This window comes from Oncorhynchus nerka, linkage group LG13 (assembly GCF_034236695.1).
Source record: "Oncorhynchus nerka isolate Pitt River linkage group LG13, Oner_Uvic_2.0, whole genome shotgun sequence".
Lineage (NCBI taxonomy): Eukaryota > Metazoa > Chordata > Actinopteri > Salmoniformes > Salmonidae > Oncorhynchus > Oncorhynchus nerka.
Genome location: NC_088408.1, coordinates 81059102 through 81064916, shown reverse-complemented (window position 1 = coordinate 81064916; position 5815 = coordinate 81059102). Strand labels below are relative to the sequence as shown.

Genomic DNA, 5815 nt, shown 5'->3' with positions numbered 1-5815 from the left:
AGGTATTCTGCCATTGTGTACTCTCTGTTTAGGGACAAATAGCATTGTTGGTTAATTCTTTCCAATGTGTCAAGTAAATATTTGTTGTTTTCTCATGATTGTGTTGCTGTCCTTTGTGAACAGAGACCCATGACCAGCTTGCTTAGGGGACTCTTCTCTACTTTAATCTCTCTGTAGGTGATGAGGTTGTTATGGAAGGTTTGGGAATCGAGTCCTTTTAGGCTGCCGGAATCGCCCTTCACTCCGGAGCTGCCAAAATCGCCCTTCACTCCGGAGCTGCCGGAGTCTACCGCCTGTCCGGTGCTGCCGGAATCTCCCGTCCATTCGGGACCCGTTGCTAGGGTCCCCAGTCAGAGGTCTGCGGCGAGGGTCGCCCCTCGAAAGGCACCACGGAGGCGGGTTAAGAGGCGGTGAAAGACTATGGTGGAGTGGGGTCCACGTCCCGCGCCAGAGCCGCCACCGCGGACAGACACCCACCCAGACCCTCCCCTATAGGTTCAGGTTTTGCGGCCAGAGTTCGCACTCTGGCAGGTGTCGTTAGTTGTCTCTGATTGTTTTCTGTCTTTGTGTATGTCACCAGACAGGACTGTTTCGTTTCGTGTCATTCTCTTTGTTATTTTTGTTTTAGTGTTCTGTGTTTAATAAATTCATCATGAACACGTACCTCGCTGCGCATTAGTCCTCCGATCCTTGCTACTCCTTCTCAGAAGAGGAGGAAGATGAGCGTTACAATGGGACCACACAGCCTTCATATCGCTCAGGAAGGAGACGCATTCTGTCTCCTAGAGATGAACGTACTTTGATGCGAAAAGTGCAAATCAATCCCAAAACAACAGCAAAGGACCTTGTGAAGATGCTGGAGGAAACAGGTACAAAAGTATCTATATCCACAGTAAAACGAGTCCTATATCGACATAACCTGAAAGGCCGCTCAGCAAGGAAGAAGCCTCTGCTCCAAAACCGCCATAAAAAAGCCAGACTATGGATTGCAACTGCACATCGGGACAAAGATCGTACTTTTTGGAGAAATGTCCTCTGGTCTGATGAAACAAAAATATAAATGTTTGGCCATAAATGACCATCGTTATGTTTGGAGGAAAAGGGGGTAGGCTTGCAAGCCGAAGAACACCATCCCAACTGTGAAGCACGGTTAATTAGCCTATCAGAAGCTTCTAAAGCCATGACATCATTTTCTGGAATTTTCCAAGCTGTTAAATGACACAGACAACTTAGTGTATGTAATCCTCTGACCCACTGGAATTGTGATTCTGTGAATTAAAGTGAAATAATCTGTTTGTAAACAATTGTTGGAAAAATTACTTGTGTCATGCACAAAGTAGATGTCAATACTGAATTGCCAAAACTATAGTTTGTTATCAAGAAATTTGTGGAGTGGTTGAAAAATGAGTTTTCATGACTCCAACCTAAGTGTATGTAAACTTCCGACTTCAACTGTATATGTGTTACGACTTCTGTCATCTAGGAGTAGTGGTTGCGGAGTCAGGTGCAGAGAGACTTCTAGGAGTAGTGGGTGCGGAGTCAGGTGCAGAGAGCAGAGGGTAAAGGACAACTGTATTTATTCTGGGAAAAAGTAGGTCACGCCAAAACACCAGGCGCATACAATGACCGGCCCAAAAACAGGACACAAACAGTCCGGAGAAATACAGAAAATATCACATCCACAAAACGAACAGAGAAACAAGCACAAAAGCCAGCGGGCTTACTGGGTTTCATATAGCCCACAATCACAACCTAAACACAAAACAGGTGCAACTAATCAGACACAACTAAATGAAACAGAAAAGGGGATCGGTGGCAGCTAGTAGGCCGGCGACGACGACCGCCGAGCGCCACCCGAACAGGAAGAGGCACCATCTTCGGCGGGATTCGTGACAGTATGTTGAAGATGTTGGGGTTCAAGCTGCATCCCTCTCTCAGCACATGGCCCTGAGGAAAGAAACGTGTGTGTTTTCTGTCAATTTTAATCGCACACCTGTTGTTTGTGTACATGGATTTTATAATGTGGTATGTTTTCCCCCAACACCACTTTCCGTCACTTTGTATAGCAGACCCTCATGCCAAAATTAGTCAAAAGCATTTTGTAATCAACAAAGCATGAGAAGACTTTGCATTTGTTTTGTTTTTTTTGTTTGTCAATTAGGGTCAGCAGATAGCCTTGTGGTTAGAGCGTTGGACTAGTAACCGAAAAATTGCAAGATCGAATCCCTGAGCTGGCAAGGTACAAATCTGTCGTTCTGCACCTGAACAAGGGAGTTAACCCACTGTTCCTAGGCCGTCATTGAAAATAAGAATGAGTTTTTAACGGACTTGCCTAGTTAAATAAAGGTAAAATAAAAAAAAATAGGTTGTGCAGGGTGAATACGTGGTCTGTTGTATGGTCATTTGGTAAAAAGCCAATTTGACATTTGCTCAGTAAACTGTTTTCACTGAGGGAATGTACGAGTCTGCTGTTAAAGCAGAGGATTTTCCCAAGGTTGCTGTTGACGCGCATATCCCACGGTTGTTAATGGGGTGTAATGTGGTAAAATCTCTCTCTCTCCGCAACAAATTACATTGACTGACAGCTCCAATCATTCCACAGTATTTGCTCGGCAAGTACAGATGTGAGTGACACACAACTAATGGGAGGAGGCTGTCAGTAGAGGAAGACAAGAAATTAAACAGGAAACAAAATCCTCCCTGTATGACACCCTCCCCCTTGTCCCCCTCCTCCTCACCCGGTTCCCTCCCTTCTGTCATCTTCCTTTCTGCCATTCCATTTCCACCAAATCCGTTTTGATAGCACATCACTGGGCCCGGCAAATGGCAGATAATCCTTCACAAGTTTATCACTAACCCCCTTTTTTAAATGTTGTCTCCCTGCACATATGCCTGCCTTGCTTGCTGACACAATCTGCCAACCGGTGCAAGCCAGGTTTTCCGGATCACACATCAAAAAGCAGCAGAGACTCCCCAGCACAGCACAGTGAAGGGATGTCATGATAACACGCAGCACTCCACTGTGTTATGGAGGCTCAGTGTGCTTCAACTCTACAAGAAAATGTCAATTCTAAGCCGCACCATTCTCATTTAGACCATTCATGTTTAATGGTTTTCATTGCAAAATGAAGAGCAGTGATTTAAGAGAATTAAATCAAATGGAAATAAGAAAGTCATTTTTGTATCCCAAAAAAGAAAAACTCATTACTGGAACTACATAATCATTTATCATAACTCCAAAGGAAATAAAATACACACATTATTCATCACAATGGGGAAATATTCCACATACAATTGGATATTCCAGTAAAGAGATGCCTGAAGTGACTGAGGTTGGTGACAAATACCAGCAGTGAGAAACTCTAAGGAAAGGAATTAACTCTGTGAGTTAGTCTGTGCTGCTTCTAAAGCGCCTAAACAAGTAATGGATTGGCCTAAGGGACGAAGTTCATGCAGCAGAGGAAGAGAAAGAGACCGCCTCACTTGATTACAGTATTTTCAGTTCTTTCTCTTTCCTAAACTTGATCTGATGAAGACTTAAATCCTCTTCTTGTTTTATTTAGTGCTCAATAAAGGAGCAGCCAGACACCAGGAGAAGTCATCCATCCTGTGCAGCATTGCTCCATCTCAAATGGCACCCTATTCCCTATTTAGTGCACTACTTTGACCAGGGTCCATAGGGCTCTGGTCAAAATTAGTATACTATATAAGGAGTAGGGTGTCATTTGAGACCCAGCCGTGCAATACCTCCATTCCTCTCCCTTAGGTCAAACTGCCAGTAAATCTCTCTTTACAAAACCAGTCCATTCAGCCTGCCAGCCTGCACAGATACATGTCCACCACAGCACCCTCCCTGGCTCCTTTTCAACACCTTTTCCTAGGAGACGCGGGGATATTACAAAGATAAAGCAGTGAGATAAGAGGAGAGATAGAGGGGGAGAAGTGGGAAGAATGAGGAGGGGAAAGTGGAGTTGTGGGTGAGGGATAGAAGTTAAACATTTGTGCTGTAAAATAAAAGCGAGAGAGAGCAAAAGCAGAGAAAATAGAGAAGAGTGATTGTTTCTGGTACTTTGTTGGAGTGATTGAGAGTAGAGTGAACGGTGGAGGTGTAAAGTACAAACAGAGGAATGACGAATGAGAGACAGATGGAGGGAGGAAAGGATGAGGCCTGAAGTATTCCCTCATGAGCCTGAAGAAAGAAGTGAGCGATAGCTAGGGAGGCCTGCAGAGCCTCCCTCGCCTCCATACATGGTGAATGCTCTCTCTTTTTTCCCCAACCCTCTGTGTTGGTATGAGTGAGTGTGAGAGAGAGACTGAGACTATTGGAGGAAATGTGATTTATGTCTTGGAACTTTGATCTCCTAAAAGGCTTGAGGATTTACGCAACAATAATTCTTCTCCACACCAGCTGAAATAAATGATGTGCCGGTGGCAAGAGTCCAGAATAGGTTTTAATAGACTGACCAGTGCTGCAAGAGAGTGAGTGAGAGAAATGAGGGAGACAGAGAGAGAGAGAGAGATGGGGGAGGGGATAAAGAGGGAGAGGGGGGGGGGAGAAAGAGTGAGAGCAAGAGAGTGAGAGACAGAGAGAAAGCGACAAAGAGAGGGGGAGTGAGAGAGAGAGAAATAAAGAGACAGAGAGAAAGAGAGATAGAGAGGTCTCAGACGGAATCCAGGAGCCTTGATTTACAACAGATAATGAAAAAAACACCAAGGACACCGACCATAAGCAACTCCATAAGAAAAGAGTAATAGTCTGTGTTCTCTGTGTTTTCCCATCATATCTAGTGTAATCGACAATAATGAAATCAGCCTAGCTATCTCCAGGCTCACAGAGAGACACACGTTACTTACACCTGGTTTATAGCAGCACTGGAATAGGTCACACAGTGGAAGCACAAATAGTTATAGCATGCTTCATAAGCTCAAAGCTCTCATAAAAGTAACAAAGTACACACCACAGAAGACAAGAGAGAGATAGAGAGAGAGGGAGAGAGAGAGAGAGATGAACAGAGTTTCTCAGAACAAGGAGATATATACTGAGTAGCTACACAAAGACAAGAAGGAATAGTTCATCTCCACACACACATGGTACCTTTTCATTTTCTTATTTTCACCTTCACCAAAGGGATGGGCTGTCAGTCCAATAATTTGACTCTCTGAACGGCTCTGAAAAAAGGCCCCAAATTTGCCAGAGCCATAAGTCCACTCTACCCTCTCCCTCCCTCTCGCTTCCTTCTCTCGCTCTCTTTCTCTTCCCTCCTGCCCTCTCACTTTCCTTCTCTCGCTTTCTCTCTTCCTCCTGCCCTCTCGCTTCCTTCTCTCGCTCTCTCTCCCTCCTGCCCTCTCGCTTTCCTTCTCCCGCTCCCTCTCTCCCTCCTGCCCTCTCACTTTCCTTCTCTCGCTTTCCCTTTCCCTCCTGCCCTCTCGCTTTCCCTCTCCCTCCTGCCCTCTCGCTTTCCTTCTCTCTCTCTCTCTCACTCGCTTTCCTTCTCTCGCTCTCTCTTGCTTTCTCTCTCTCTCTCTCTCTCGCTTTCCTTCTCTCTCTCTCTCTCTCTCTCGCTTTCCTTCTCTCTCTCTCTCTCTCTCCCTTTCCTTCTCTCTCTCTCTCTTGCTTTCCTTCTCTCTCTCTTGCTTTCCTTATCTCTCTCTCTCTCTCTCGCTTTCCTTCTCTCTCTCTCTCTCTCTCTCTCTCCACTGTGACAGCTGGTTGTACTCAGTATTGGGTCTAACGTGGTACTTTGAAATAGCAATCAATGCCTTTATACTGCAGGGAGGGCTTGTAAAAGTGTCATTGAGAGGAATATACAACCCC

The 5815-nt window shown here is 45.1% G+C and overlaps 1 long non-coding RNA gene across 1 annotated transcript; it reads right to left on the bottom strand.

Moving 5' to 3' along the window:
* Window positions 1–1560: 1560 nt before the first annotated feature.
* On the bottom strand, window positions 1561–5577 carry LOC135574743 (uncharacterized). Its single transcript, XR_010465637.1, has 2 exons — window positions 5096–5577; window positions 1561–1947 (listed from the first exon to the last, which is right to left on the bottom strand). It is a non-coding gene; the product is annotated as an uncharacterized LOC135574743 (long non-coding RNA).
* Window positions 5578–5815: the final 238 nt, after the last annotated feature.